This window comes from Pelodiscus sinensis, chromosome 1 (genome assembly GCF_052426305.1).
Source record: "Pelodiscus sinensis isolate ZL-2025 chromosome 1, ASM5242630v1, whole genome shotgun sequence".
In the NCBI taxonomy this organism is placed as follows: domain Eukaryota; kingdom Metazoa; phylum Chordata; order Testudines; family Trionychidae; genus Pelodiscus; species Pelodiscus sinensis.
The window spans coordinates 43,449,127-43,462,900 of record NC_143052.1 but is presented as its reverse complement, the minus strand read 5'-3'; the positions used below and the strand labels follow the sequence as shown (position 1 = coordinate 43,462,900).

General features: G+C 42.2%; 1 protein-coding gene across 4 annotated transcripts in view; it reads right to left on the bottom strand.

The window, feature by feature from the left end:
- Positions 1–13,774, bottom strand: part of CADPS2 (calcium dependent secretion activator 2) — a 506,811-nt gene that overhangs the window by 192,511 nt on the left and 300,526 nt on the right. The gene's annotated exons all lie outside the window — the stretch shown is intronic.

Sequence of the window (13,774 nt, the reverse complement as noted above, 5' to 3'; positions counted from 1 at the left end):
AGATAATGGGAGGGTAGTTGATAAAGTGACTACTTGGAACCTCACATGTCTGATACATTTGTTTAGGTGGCAAAGGATGAGCATGAGTTTTACCCATCCTTTAGATTTGGGCACCAGAATGTACTGCAAATAGAAGGCATGACCCTGGTGTTCCAGTGGAATCTCCTCCATTCCTCCCAAAGTCAATAAAAAATGAACCTGCTTGAGGAGCAGTGTCTTGGGAGAGGGGTCCCTGAAGAGGGAGAAAGAAATTGGATGGCAGAGCCTGATCCATTGGCTCTTAGGACTTACCTGTTAATGACTGAGCCCCAAGCATAGCAACAGCAGGCCAGCCTGTCCTCAAATGGATGAGATGGGGAGAATGGAGCATCAACTGGAATACTGATTTGGACCAAGGATGAAAATGAGTGCTTGAAGGGCAGCAGAAAATGGCATGTAGATTGGCTGAACCTCAGACCTGACTGTCTCTTCCACTGGGATCTATCCTCTTGCTGGGGTAGTCATAATGGTTCAGGAAAGGGTTGCCCAGATATGCACTGCAGATGACACTGCTCCTGTAGGGATAGCTCTGTTCCACAGTGCTGCTGGGGTGTATAACCCCAAGGATGGTAGGACAGCCCTAAGTCCTTAAGGAATTCGAGAATCTTATCCATCTTGTTAAAGAGGGTACTTGGCTATGAAAGAGCAAATGACCTATGGTCTGCCAAACATTGGGAATGATGCCTGAATTCTGCAGCCAGGAAACCCGCATGATCACTCCCTAAGACCACCACTCTGACTGAATTGTCTATGATGTCCTACATGGACTGCAATGACATCTTTGCCACCAACCAGCCTTCAGTGATAAATGACTGAAATTCTCCTTTTCCAATGCCTTGCTTTGCAAACTCAAGCATAGTGATCTAGTTAGACAGCAATTGGTTGATTGGCAATTCATGTGTATAGGGAAGAGGATGTAAATCTTCCTGCACATCAGGCCCAATCATTTAGAGTCCTTATCCTTGGACTTAAACCTGCTTAGCCAGGCTCTATCATTCATTGCAACTATGACTTGAGAATTTGGGGCCAGAAATAAAACCCCTAAGATCTTTCCACTGGGACAAAGTAGCAGTTCTCCATGAACTTTGCTGCAGGGGGCACAGAAGCCAGAGGATCCAGAAGACAGAGGTTCCAGAGGACCTTAGCAAGCTTAAGGAGTGCATCATTAATAGAAAGGGCAACTCTCCCAGGAGTGTCTGCAGGGGCCTCAGGATATCAAGTCATGAGTGTTCTCCTGCTGGATCTCCATTTAGATACAGGAGGTGGCAGCCATGCATTTCAAAAGGTTCTATTATGCCTGAAGGGAAAGAACACCTGTACTGTAGAATCTGGGCATGAAGATGAAGCACTTAAATGCCAGAGCTGGATGCTGTTCCAGGACTGATGGACCTGGGTCTGAGGCTACCATGAATTGTAAGAAGTGCTTGTGTGTGGGGTGTATTGTGATGTGAAAATATACATCTTGAAGGTTGAGGGCTGTGAACCAGTTCCCCTGTCCAGTGCTGGAAATATTGTGGCTAGCGTGACCATTCTGAAACGTTGCCTGTGAAGATATTTGTTTAATTGGTGCAGGTACAAGATAGGTCTCTAACTTCCTGTTCTTTTTCCGGTAAGAAAGTAGTTTGAATAAACCCCCCTCCCTTTGTATTTTTTGGTGACTCACTCCATGGCTTCTATTTTGAGGAGGTGTAAAACCTCCTGGGGGAACAGAGTCTCATGAGTGGAGTCCATAAATAGCCCAGGAGAGGGTGGGGAGGTTAGAGGAATTGCTGTGAAAGGGATAGAATAACCACGGCTGACAATTTCTAGGACCCACTGGTCTGTAGTGATTGCTACCCACTGATCGCAGAAGGGGCGCAAGCGGTGATAAAATATATTGTGCTCACCTGGTACTGTAATTGGGGGGGAGGTTAGGCAGACCCTCGACCAAATTTTCAAACTTGCTGCTTCGAGGCCTAAGTAACAGAGGAGCAGTTGTTTGGTGCTCTCTTTCATTGGTTTCGAAGTCTGAAGCAGTTTTGCTCAAAGGGTCGGTATTGGTGTTGTCTAGTTAAGGTTGTGTCTCTGTGTCTTTGATAGGGTCTATAGCATGTTCTTCACTAAAGGAGAGTATACATCCCCAATGTGCGAAAGGTAGTGCGGGAATCTCTGCTGGAATGTAGTGCTTCACCCACAGTGAACAATTTTTACTTTGTCAAATGGCAGCTCCTTTACTTTGGCCTGGAGGTCCTTAGGGACTCCCACTGCTTACAGCCATGATGAACATTTCACCACCATGGCTGTCATGGTGGACCTAGCCACAGCGTCTGTGGCATCCAGGGCCATTTGCAACACCGTATGATACACAGTGTGACCCTCCTTAATGGTTGCCTTGAGAATAGGTCTTTTATCCTCTGCAAGATTGTGCATGAGTTCTGTTAATTTCATGTTAATTTCTGTTAATTTCGTCAAAATCATGATTTGCAAGCAGTGCTATATAGCTAGCTATGCATTGCTGGAGGATTGATAAAGAGTACACTTTTCTCCCAAACACATCCAGGCGTTTGTGGTCCCGGTCCTGTGTATGTGTTTAGTGTTGTGGGTTCTTGGACCTTTGATTGGCAGGGTCAATCACTAAGGAGTTTGGTTGAGGGTGCAGGCAGAGGAAGTCCATGCCTTTAAATGGAATGAAATAGTTTCTATTGGCTCTTATTAGTTGGAGGGGCCGTGGCAGGTGTTTGCCAGACTTCATCGGCTGCCTCAAGAATTGTTTCATCTAGAGGCAGTGAGATTTTGGACATTGCAGAGGGCTGTAGATTCTTTAGGAGTTTGTATTGTTTCTCCTGGACATCTGATAAAACTACCTCCTGACTGGCAGCCACTCTTTTAAACAGGTCCTGGAATTGCTTAATATCATCAGTGGGTGTTGCGTCGTTTGGAATAAAGAGCAAAGGATGAATTATCATTCGGTGCTGTATCAGATTGGTAGATGGTTAGGTCATCCTCAATCAGTCCTTCCTCTAGATCTGAGCCCTCAGATGGGGAATGTGATGCATCTGAGTGCATGGAGGGCAGTTACCTTTGTGTGGGTGTAGGCAGTTCAGTGGAGGTGTGTCGTGGTGCCCAGTAACAATAGGGGGACCATTGACTGCGATGAGTGTCATAGTAATGCCAATCAGTGTGCCACAGGGGATGTGACCCATTGCTGCGCTGGTCAGCACTTGTGGTGGTGACATGGATGTAGCCGTGACCCCATGGGATCTATAGTTACTATGGGGCACTGGGTTGGGAAAAGGGGGGCTAGAGGTAAACCTATCGGTTTTCTTTGCCACAGGCAAATGTTGTGCCATAGATTGGCAACGTGCCGGGGATCTTGAATGTACCCATGGCGAGCCAGGTGCCTTAATGCCAGTGGTACCTCTGTCACCACAGGGCCCTTACTAGGTGCCTTTTTGTGGAGCTGATTCAAGCGCATCTTTGAGCCCGTTATTGAGGAGGCTTGAGTCCTGTACAAAGCACTTCCTTGGCACCCCTGCTGTCAGTACCATTGACTTTTTTTTCATAAGCAAACTTTCATAGGCAAAGGCCTAGCCAAGTGGCAAAATTATCAGGGATGAGAAGGTAAGGACCCACAATAGAGGTTCAAAAGCTTGTCTCTACGGGCACTGGTTACAAAAACTTCCCTTCGGAATCATAATCCACAGATTTTGTGGAATCGCTGCCATCATCAAGTGCTTTTTATCCCTAAAAAACGGGTTAACACTTGAAATCACTTCATGGGTACCCCAAGCTCTTTTGCCCCAAAAGAGCTTCAAGAAAGAAAAGAGAAAAACAAGCTGCAGTCTCTTGTAGCTGACCCCTCAGTCAGAGGCATGCAGATACACACAGACAAACTTTCTAGGACACGAGAATCAAATCTTCGCCTTAAAAAAAGTGATTTTGATTACAAAACAAAAGATGAAACTTGATAAAGCATACTTGGTTGCTAGATGTTACACAGCACTAAGGAAAACAAGAACAACAAAAACAGAGAAAATTCTCTGGGCACAATGCAAGGTAGTCAATGGGGAGGGAGACAGATTCACATAGAGCAGTTCAAACCAAACCACAAAATAAAGAAAAATTACCCTGAATGTGACTGGTTTCACTTTTCTCTTTTTCTTACTTTTAATTTTCTCTTTGTTTAGTCCTTTCCCATGCCCTGAATTCCTTGGAGACATAGCAGTCCTGCCTGTTTTTAAATCATTCTGTGTTCCTCAACCCCTGGTTTATTTCTCTCATACAAAGAAAGCAGGGATGCAACCTATATTCAATTCAAATTTCTCCGGCCCCCTGGCCAACACCTTTGCTAGCTACTTGAGCTTAATCCCTTAGTCACCGGGTGTTGATCAGCACTCCTCCTGTCTATTACTAAGGTAAGTATAGAAAGGCTAGGAGGACCATTGCTACTTGATGGGGAGGAATAACAGCCATGAAGAGTGAGTACTACCTCTCTACAGGGAATGCTAGGCAACATTCTCTAGCACTGGTGCACTAAGCATGCACTCTCTTCCCCAAAAGTTAAATACAGAGTTGCATCTACTTGAAAAAGAATCAGAGCCTCTCTCTCCTATAGTCAGTTTCCATATTCTCTTCTCTGCCCCAGTTAGCTTCTTTTGACCTTGGTTCTCATAAATGACCAGTGAGAGACCCTTTTGTCTATAACTTTCAGTCCCCTTTGTCAAGTGAACCCCCTGATCAGCCTCACTACTGGGTAATCAATTTCACCACAAGGTACCAATACTTAATTACTAGGCAGACTAGCTTTTTCTGGAAGGTAGCCAACTCTTTGTTTAAGGGTGCTTTCACATAGAATAGAAGATTGTCAAAGTTTAACAAATGTCCACTGTTATCCTCTGACACTATTTAGAAGTTTGATCCAATATGGAGGGGAAGCCAGCTAGGATGCCTGAGTAGCCTTGCAATTAAAATGGAGTGTGTAGTTTGAGAGATGCACACAGTGCATAATTTCAAACATTATTCCTAAATTGACACAGATTCCATAAATTGTCATTGGTTGCACTTTGTCCCTTAGATATTGCACTGCAGTATATAGGTGAACAAAGAAATAAAGCACATGGATAAGAAAGACGTGAACTATAATATCACTTACATTAAAATGGACATACTGGGTCAGACCAAAGCTCCATCTAGCCCAGTATTCTTTCCTCTGACAAGGGCCACTGCCAGATACCCCACAGGTAATGAACTTTTTCCAATGCCAAGACATTTTTTTTTTTTGAGATGAGGCAACTCACATCTGGACGCAATATTTAAGATATAGGTTTACCATGGATATATATGGAGGCAAGGATATACTCTGTCTTATTCTCTATGATTACTAGCATTCTGTTTGTTAGTGATTACTAGCATTCTGTTTGCTTTTTGACTTTTGCTGCACATTGAGAGGATGTTTTCAGAGAACTATCCACAATGACTCTAAGATTTCTCTCTTGTGTGGTAACAGGTTATTGAGGTTAATGGCAATTGGGACAAATTACCACATGGTTTTACAAAAGGTAGATCGTGCCAAACCAACCTGATCTCCTTCTTTGAGAAAGATTTCCACTCCATACGGCTAAATGCAGTGCCTTGCATGGTGTCAAGTATCAGAGGGGTAGCCGTGTTAATCTGAATCTGCAAAAGCGGCGAGGAGTCCTGTGGCACCTTATAGACTAACTGAAGTGTTGGAGCATAAGTTTTCGTGGGCAAAGACCCACTTGCATCTGACGAAGTGGGTCTTTGCCCACGAAAGCTTATGCTCCAACGCTTCAGTTAGTCTATAAGGTGCCACGGGACTCCTCACTGCTTTTGCAGATTCAGATTAACACGGCTACCCCTCTGGTTCTTTGAGAAAGTAACAGATTTGTTAGATAAAGGAAATGCATTGGCTCTAATCTACCTCTATTTCAGTAAGGCATTTGATACAGTACCACATGGAGAGTTACTGGTTAAATTGGAAAAGATGGGGATAAATATGAAAATTGAGAGGTGGATAAGCAACTGGTTAAAGGGGAGACTACAGCGGGTCATACTGAAAGGTGAACTGTCAGGTTGGAGGGAGGTTACTAGTGGAGTTCCTCAGGGATCAGTTTTGGGACCAATCTTATTTAATCTTTTTATTACTGACCTTGGCACCAGAAGTGGGAGTGTGCTAATAAAGTTTGCGAATGACACAAAGTTGAGAGGTATTGCCAATTCAGAAAAGGATCGGGATATCATACAAGAAGATCCGGATGATCTTGTAAATTGGAGTGATAGCAATAGGATGAAATTTAATAGTGAGAAGTGTAAGGTTATGCATTTAGGGATCAATAACAGGAATTTTAGTTATAAGCTGGAGACACATCAGTTGGAAGTAACGGAAGAAGAGTAGGACCTCGGAGTCCTGGTTGATCACAGGATGACTATGAGCCGCCATTGTGACATATCCGTGAAAAAGGCTAATGTGGTCTTGGGATGCATTAGCTTAGGTATTTCCAGTAGAATAAGGAGGTGATAGTGCCGTTATACAAGGCATTGATGAGACCTCATTTGGAATACTGTGTGCAGTTCTGGTCTCCCATGTTTAAGAAGGCTGAATTCAAACTGGAACAGGGACGAAGAAGGGCCACTAGGATGATCCGAGGAATGGAAAACCTGTCTTATGAAAGGAGACTCAAGGAGCTTGGCTTGTTTACATCAACCAAAAGAAGACTGAGGGGAGACATAATTGCTCTCTTTAAATTTATTACAGGGATAAATACCAGGGAGGGAGAGGAATTATTTAAGCTTAATACCAATGTGGACACAAGAACAAATGGATATAAACTGGCTATTAGGAAGTTTAGACTCGAAATTAGACGAAGGTTTCTAACCATGAGAAGAGTAAAGTTCTGGAACAGCCTTCCAAGGGAAGTAGTGGGGGCAAAAGACATATCTGGCTAGATGGGCTTATGAAGGGGATGGTTTGATGGGATAACATTATCTTGGCAACTAATTGACCTTTCACTATCAGTGGTAAATAGGGCAATGGTGGGATGATAGGAGTTACTATAGAGAACTTTTCCTGGGGGTCTGGCTGGTGAGTTTTGCCCACATGCTTAGGGTTCAGCTGAGAGCCATATCTGAGGTCGGGAAGGAATTTTCCTCCAGGGTAGATTGGCAGAGGCCCTGGAGGTTTTTTGCCTTCCTCTGTAGCATGGGGCACGGATCACTTGCTGGAGGATTCTCTGCATCTTGGGGTCCTTAAACCATTTGAGGACTTCAATATCTGAGATATAGGTGAGAGGATTATTCTAGGAGACGGTGGGTGAGATTCTGTGGCCTGCATTGTGCATGGGGTCAGACTAGATGATCATAATGGTCCCTTCTGACCTTAAAGTCTATGAGCTAATTTAGTACCCATCATTAAATACAGGCAGTCCCCGACTTACGCGGATCCGACTTATGTCGGATCCGCACTTACGAACGGGGCTTTCTCGCCCCGGAAGTTGGGGCAAGAAAGCCCCGTTCGTAAGCTGCTCCGGTGCTCCTGGTCTGCTGGAGACCGTCTCCAGCAGACCAGGGGCACCGGGCGGGTTCCCGTGCTTCTGAGGCTTTGCCAGAGCAAAGCCTCAGAGGCGCGGGGAACCGCCGCTGCTGCCGCTTCAATCTGGGTGCCTGTGGTCTGCTGGGGACCGTCCCTAGCAGACCACAGGCTCCCGGACTGAAGCCGCAGCCGCGGCGGGGTCCCTCCCTCTGAGGCTTTGCCAGAGCAAAGCCTCAGAGGCTCTGCTCCCCGTGTCCCTGGTCTGCTGGGGGGGGGGGGGCGCAGCTAGTGTGCTCCCCCCCCCCCCCCCAGCAGACCAGGCTTTTGTTTTGGACTCTGGGGCAGAGCAGCTGGGGCGCTGCCGATTGGTCCTGCAGCGCCCGCTCTGGGCACTACTGGACCAACCCGGCAGCACCCCAGCTGCTCTGCCCCAGGTCCTGATTCAGCCGCTGCTGGTCAGTTTCAGCAGCGGCTGAATCAGGACCCTGGGGCAGAGCAGATGGGGTGCTGCTAGGTTGGTCCAGTAGTACCCAGGAGCGGCGCTACTGGAGCAACCCAGCAGCACCCCAGCTGCTCTGCCCCAGGCGTCCCCAAGTCAGCTTCTGCTGAAACTGACCAGTGCTGACTACAGGAAGCCCCAGGCAGAGTTGCTCTGCCCCGGGCTTCCTGGAATCAGCTGCTGATCAGTTTCAGCAGCAGCTGACTTGGGGACACCTGGGGTTCTTAAGTTGATTCTGCATGTAAGTCAGAACTGGCGGTCAGTTTCAGCAGTGTCTGAATCTGGACGCTAGTTCCGACTTACATACAGATTCAACTTAAGAACAAACCTACAGTCCCTATCTTGTACGTAACCCGGGGACTGCCTGTATGTATAATTGGGATGTTTTTCAAGATACATTACTTTGTATTTATCAACATTAAAATTAATCTGGTGAGAGCCTTTTGAAGTTCTTCACAGTCTGCTTTGGCCTTAACTATCTTGAGCAGTTTAGTATCATCTGCAAATTTTGCTACCTCACTGTTTACCTCATTCTCCAGATCTCTTGCATTTTATCATTTTCAAATGCTTCTCTTTACTGTATGAGAAGGGTGCATACAATGTTCAAATGAATTTCTCTGACTGTATTGTGGTGCCCAAACTTAAACAGATCTACAGAAACTCATATTAGTGCTTGCAGAAATGTGGAACATATCAGGGCCATCTAATGGACAATGAATAATACTGCAAAGACCCTTACAAACAGTCTTAAAGGCATATTCACGTTGACATTTTTACATATATATTCCTATCATATATGCAATTCCTTAGATGCCTACTTCCAAGAAGGCTAAGGGGACATAAAAGTGAACAGAACAAAATAAAATAAAATAAAATTAGGAAAATGTTGGTTTTCCTTTTACTACTGTATAAAGATCCATGCGGCTTCTCTCTGAAATAGGCAATAGATAACTCATAAGATTCAATATGTAAGTTCCACAAATGTATTCCTGATTAAGAGGCTAATTTTCAAATACACACAGATTGCAACGCCTTACAAAACAGCTTTTATTATTGTAAATTGGAAAATATGAGGTGTTTTGGCAGCAGTTTTTAAATGGCACAAACTATTAAAATGTATCTTATTAAATAATTTTCTGATATTATTCAAGTCTTAGTATGAGCTTTCTTAAAGCCAACATTTCCCAGATCATGACTCTCTTTTATATTCCTGGATCATTCCTCTTCCAAATCTCTGTGAAAGCAGGAACCTCTTCCCATTTAGCAATATGAATATGTTAGTTTGGTCCCAACATCAGACACCTGTTAAGGGTCACACTACCCAAGTGGGGAGCACCTGATCCACTAGAGTTAGCCAAAACAGTCATCTTGAAATTAATGGAAGCTGTACAGCTAAGTCCCTTCTTTGGCTTTAAAAAGGAACCTTAAATTGTTTCAACTTGAACCAGATGGCATTCATACTGTGATACACTTTAATTCATATTAACCAATATATATTAAGGAAAATATATACAATTAACAGATAACATTTTAATCTATGCTGACTAGAAAAAATGCTTTCATACAATTAAATATTTGTATTATGACTGACAATATAAAAATCATTCATGCTTCAATATCTCCCTGGCCCCTTTCCTTTAAAATTTAACCACACTGACCTCTTGTGGATGTTAACATGTTCAACAATGCAGAGAGAGACTGATTCAGGCCTCATTTTGTACAGAGCTGCAACTGATATGCTCACACAATATGAATTAGGTTTAGCATTTTGAATCTAGCAATCCTTACTTGATACACAGCAACCTGATGTTAAGGTTACAGGCTTGCAGTAGCTGTGATATGTAAACTGTATGGGGTCACCATAGCTGGTGTTAGACTTGCTGGGGCCTTGGGCCAAAGCCGATGCCCCACCGCCCAGGGGCTTCATCCCTGGGCACAGGGGCTCAGGGTTTTGAGGCTGAATTCTTTGGCACTCAAGTTTTCTCTTCCCCGCCTCCTCCTTGCCTGGAGTGTTGGGGCTCAGGCAATCCCAGGCTTCAGTCCCCTTACCTTGTAGTAATTTTAGTTGTCAGAAGGGGGTTACAGTGCAATGAAGTTTGAGAACCATTAAAATGTTATCTTAGGCTGAGACACAAAGGAGAGTGAACACAGTAAATCATTTCATCTGTTGAATTATAATTGAGAGTGCATAAACTTTGCTACTCAGACAATGAGGATTATATCAAGAGTCCTCCGTTTTTCAATATGCAACTTTCTCATCTTTTAAATGTATCTCATACTTTTGATCTATTTTCATGTCCGTGTCTCTTTCTGTCCTACTCTCATCTTGGAGCCCCTCAGCACAAGGACTCATACTCGTGAGCAGATCTGCCTTTGCAATACGTCCTGTTACAACAGACACATCTTACATCACTACTTTGGTGGATCAGTAACACCAGAAGTCTTTTACTGTAACCCCTGCCAAAAGTGAAGCCATAGACTGGCTACCATTGTATATTCATCTTGGCCTCTGAGGATAGAACAAGAAGCAATGGGCTTAAACTGCAGCAAGGGAGGTTTAGGTTGGACATTAGGAAAAAGTTCCTAACTGTCAGGGTAGTCAAACACTGAAATAAATTGCCTAGGGAGGTTGTGGAATCCCCCATCTCTGGAGATATTTAAGAATAGGTTAGATAAATGTCTATCAGGGATGGTCTAGAAAGTATTTGGTCCTGCCATGAGGGTAGGGGACTGGACTCGATGACCTAGAATCATAGAACCATAGAACCAGAAGAGACCTCCGAAGGTCATCAAGTCCAGCCCCCTGCTCTAGGCAGGACCAATCCCAAATAAATCAACCCGGCCAGGGCTTTGTCGAGCCGAGACTTAAACACCTCTAGGGATGGAGACTCCACTACTTCTCTAGGTAACCCATTCCAGTGCTTCACTACCCTCCCTAATATCCAACCTGGACCTCTCCCACCTCAACTTGAGGCCATTGCTCCTTGTTCTGCCATCTGTCACTACTGAGAACAGCCTTTCTCCATCCTCTTTGGAACCTCCCTTCAGGAAGTTGAAGGCTGCTATCAAATCCTCCCTCACTCTTTGCTTCTGCAGACTAAACAGACCCAAATCCCTCAGCCTCTCCTCATAGGTCATATGCTCCAGCCCCCTAATCATTTTGCTTGCCCTCTGCTGGACCCTCTCCAATGCGTCCACATCCTTTTTGTAGTGGGGAGCCCAGAACTGGACACAATACTCCAGATGTGGCCTCACCAGAGCCGAATAAAGGGGAATAATGACATCTCTGGATCTGCTGGCAATGATCCTCTTAATACAACCTAATATGCCATTAGCCTTCTTGGCTACAAAGGCACACTGTTGACTCAGATCCAGCTTCTCATCTGCTGTAACCCCCAGGTCCTTTTCTGCAGAACTACTACTTAGCTGGTTGGTCCCCAGCCTGTAACAATGGGTCCCTCTCGAGGTCCCTTCCAGTCCTAGTATTTTATGATTATATGATTCTATTCATTGTTATAGCTACTTTTTTATGGTGCAGTTTTCTCGGAAGAGGACCAGCAGATATAAACTCTTGTGTGTTTCCCAACACAACTAAAACACTTTTCACTTAAGACATCATCTTATTCTCTTCAAAACTAGCCTCATTTTCACTTCTATATAATAATTTAAGGAAACTACAATCAATTTAAAGATCACACTTGTGTCTGATTTCTTTTATTTTTTGTTTTTACAAGTCAATTTAATACCAATATTATAATGAGGTTTTTTTCCTGCATTTGACAGATTTTTGGTAGAGTCATGTTGACTGTTTACCTGTATAATGAGTTTTCCATGTTGTTTGTGTGGGTCTGTCATACAGAGAGTTGAAAAACATTTAAAATAGCAATGTGTGATTTTAAAACTAAAACATTTTAACAGGGAGATTTAGGATCCAATTTATTTTTGAAACCGAGAACATTTCAAGATGCTATCCTGCAACTCATGTTATCATGAGAATACACAGTATTATACTGTTATAATATATTTATTTTCAAACTAAGGAAAGACCATATATTATATGAAACACATGATTATATTGCATCATGTAGAGCAAAACATTTTAGCCCTAATATTGTGAAGGTCACCCAAGTCCTTTAAAAAAATTAAGGGGCTATAAAAATCAGGAAATCTTAAATGAATTTCAAACAATAACAACCAGTCTGATACTCTAAAATCATTTTTAAAGGACAAAAACAGCAACACTGAGCTGAGTACAGTAAATTCCTTTTTCAATGTAGACACACTTTTATCAATTTATCATTGAATGCAAATATTTCAAATATTTAAAGATATATATATATATAAATGCTTTATATAAAAATATATAAAACATATAAATTAAAATAAGTCTGAATAATATATTACAATTAAAAATGAGCATTATTAGGTGGTTCAATAGGAATGATCTTTGGGGGGCGGGGAGAAGAAAATGTCATTCCAGATCAAATGGATTTTAATAAATCCAGGGTTCTAATATGCTCTGTGTCACACAGTGACTGCAAAGTGGTAGTATGTATGATAAATTCTTCATAAAATATAAAGAGATGTGGAAGAATTTGATGTTTAAAATAATTGAGAAATAGTATCCATTTTTTTTCAATTTATATCTATTACATTTTTACTGGGGCAAAACAATTATGGCGGGGGCTGACAAAAATTTAACTTTTTGAATCTGAAATTCCAGTGTCATTAAAGCTTTATAAGCATCAAAACAACCAATATCACACCAAAATATACAAAGTAAATGCCCTTAAATTCTAATAAGTTCTCAAGAAGTATTTCCTATTTAGTCTATCTAACTTTTGATTACCTTTGATGGAAAATATTTTTAAATCATTGGCACACGTAGAGTTAAATCGACATTTAGCAATATTCACTGATGAAAATCTAATCCTTTCCAGCCTAAGTATAAAGTAAGGGTCTTCTTAGCATTACGCCTACTATACTTTGTTATAAAATCAGTTCTACTATAAATTACAGGTTTACAGCAATAACAGGCGTGCTGAACAGACAACATCAGTGTCGGAGAGGTGTGAGAATCAGTGTAACAATATCACAGACTCAACACAGAAATTCTTTTATATAAATAACTATTTAATGTAAAATAGTGCTTAGAAACAGAGCAAAATAATTATCTTTCCAAACCGAAGCAAGTCTTTCTTGAATCTAAGGAAGAAATAAAAATCCACTCTAACTTTAAAAGATGCAAACTAAGAGCTAATCATCTGGATTCTTTAGTGTCGTTTTGTCTCTTGATATTCAGGCAAATGGAAAATGAATGCTGAATTTCAAACCGAGCTCTCTGATGAGATACCATACAAATTATTTAAAAGATTCTCACAGAAAAATAGAAATATCAGGAAAAGCTGAAAGCACACAAAAATTATAATCTTAAACAAAATATTTAGTGGAGTCACGTGCTATTTCATGCCAATTATCAAAGCTGTGAACATGCCATCTTCATAAAAAAAGCAATTGACCTAAATAGTGGAGCTAATTGAATGAAATAAGATAATTAAGCACTTAATATATAATCAAAATTTATGGCTTTAAATGTTTCACAATGCTGTCTTTTTGTTTTCCTGTATCTGCTTTTCTATAGAATTCTAAACAGTGTATTCCCATGCATTATCTATCTATATATAGTGTAGATGTTAATTTATTAGTGA